Below are 2,474 nucleotides of genomic sequence, written 5' to 3'. Positions count from 1 at the left end.
CGAAGCATCCATCTAACGGCCTAGGGCCAAAGTTGCTATAGTGTAATAAAAACTTATAACAGTCACTGGCCTAAAGATGATGTGTTTAAAAAAATTTTTATTACTGTCAGTCCCAGCTACAACAAATGAGTTGTTCCTTTTCGTGCGCTACCAGAGGTACTGTACAAGCTTTGGCGAGGGAATTTTTAAAAATATCTTGGAAAAAACACCACTGATTTTCTAATGTACTCTACGTTTGGTTTCTTAAAGTCAAGAGGCATTGCTCGGCCTAAAAAAGTGCACCAAAAATACACTTTCTTAGTATTATTACAATGTGTTTATTAGATAACAATATGAGCCCCTGACTACCAATCCATCCTGTGAAAAGTGGATATCAAAAGCACTTTCCATTTCTCCAATGATTGCTACGCAACTTTACAATCCTAAAAAAGAAGTTACTGTTTGTTTTATGAGCTCCATGTGGTAAATTCAAAAAAGTAACAAAGAATTGCATGAAAGACACTTAAATTATACGTAGTTGCCAAAGGGCACAATTTAGAAATCATCCTGAAGACCATTTCGATATATTCTAAACGTTTTAGGGCTATTCTATGATCCATAGTGTTTTTAAAACTATTATCGTATCTCGTTCGTCTCACGTCTGCGTGACGCTACATCTTTATGAGGCTTCTTAACATAAATAATGGAAAACAACACCTGTAGATATTATAATCTTGGCCGTTTTTATTGGGGACTGGGATTGTCAGCACTGGAGTGTGTCATAACACTAAAACTGCTAACTACGAAAACAAAAACGTATCATCGTCTAACATTAAGTGCAATATTGATACTGAAATATAGTCCGTGATACGTGTGTAATACAAAGGAAAATATCATAATGATTATTGACATAAGCATTATGTAGTTATATTGTTACAAACCTCTAACTCTAAAAGCTTTTGTCGGCGGTGAAAACAAGGCAAATCTCCCAGCTAACCGGAACATCAGCTACAGCGTCAAGGCACTCTTCAAGCGTAACTACGAACTTTGATACATTAATCACCAGAATGAGCGGCTTTGTTAATTAGAGATTGAGGGGGCCACGATTTCACCAAACCATTTATAAAGAACTGTATGTACAAAAGTGAATGAGTGCTGCAGCGTGCAAAATCCAGTCGATAAAAAAGTTGTTCTTTCGGGTATATGAAACCACTGTGTGAAGTGAAGATGGGTGAACGACCGAAACACCTCTTGTCAATAAAACTAGAGAAAAACTGGGTGGTTGCAGTAATTTTTCAAGTTCAAATGACTCTGAGGTCATCGGTCCCCTAGAACTTAGAACTACTTGAACCTAATTAGCCTAAGGACATCACACATATCCATGCCGGAGGCAGGATTCCAACCTGCGACCGTAGCGGTCGCGCGGTTCCACACTGAAGCGCCTAGAACCGCTTGGCCACATCGGCCGGCCTGTTTCAAGTAATTTATTCGACAAACAAGGAGAGGAACCACCATTATGACAGATAATCTAATGATAAAAAATATCTTCTACTGAGCTCGAAGGTGACCGCGCGTGTCATTGACGATGTGTCACTCGAAGACGTGTTTACGAGCAGGGAGAACGCCTGGAAAATGATGGAGTATCATCTAACATCCGAACAAAACGAGGAAAAAGTACCAAAGCGCTTGTCACACAGTTAGAGGGTGTTTGCAGATTTCTCGGACTGCAGGAAAATTTTTTACGCCGCGCGTATTAATTCAGGACGAAGATAACCCCGCGGGAGCTGTTAACATAAATCAGGGTGAGGGACGGCCTCGGGGCGGTTAGTGTCGCGGCCGCCGCGAGTCGCCGCTCGTTGCTGTCACTCAGGGAAACAAAGTGTGGGAGGCGGGCGGCGCGCTGCCACGCGAGCACCACGCGCCCGCCCGCTCTCTCGCCCCCAGTCGCACTGCTGTGTCCGCCGTGGGCCCGCCCCTCTGCTGCGCCACACGACCGCATTCCGGCCTCCGGTCGCCACACAGCCGCGACCTGACATTTCACTTCACTGATTACACCCCAAAGTACCGGCAACACTGCCGCTTCCCATGCGACCATATATCATCCGCACCGTTCTATCTCACCACGTAGGCGATGCTACACTGAAAACATCTGGACACACTCCTTAACAAAGAAGAAAAACAAGCAAAAAACATTCTAAATTGAATGAAACGTCCCTTGCGTGAAGGCAGCTCATCGTTTTACATCTTCATGGTGAATACAAATTAAGGGGACAAACTTAACGAGGTGTGGTAACGACTCGAAAAGGAACGTAAGATTTTAGATCACGTTGCACGACTCTTTTCAGTTTCATTTCCACTTTAAATCATTGCTTACACTGACGAGGGACACATTAGAAAGATATCAAATTACACGTATATTTTGGTCAAATGCTGGTGTTGTGGCCGAGCGGTTCTAGTCACTTCAGTTCGGAACCACGCGACTGCTACGGTCGCAG

This window comes from Schistocerca piceifrons, chromosome 7 (genome assembly GCF_021461385.2).
Source record: "Schistocerca piceifrons isolate TAMUIC-IGC-003096 chromosome 7, iqSchPice1.1, whole genome shotgun sequence".
NCBI classification, from domain to species: Eukaryota; Metazoa; Arthropoda; class Insecta; order Orthoptera; family Acrididae; genus Schistocerca; species Schistocerca piceifrons.
Note: the sequence above shows the minus strand (reverse complement) of the source record.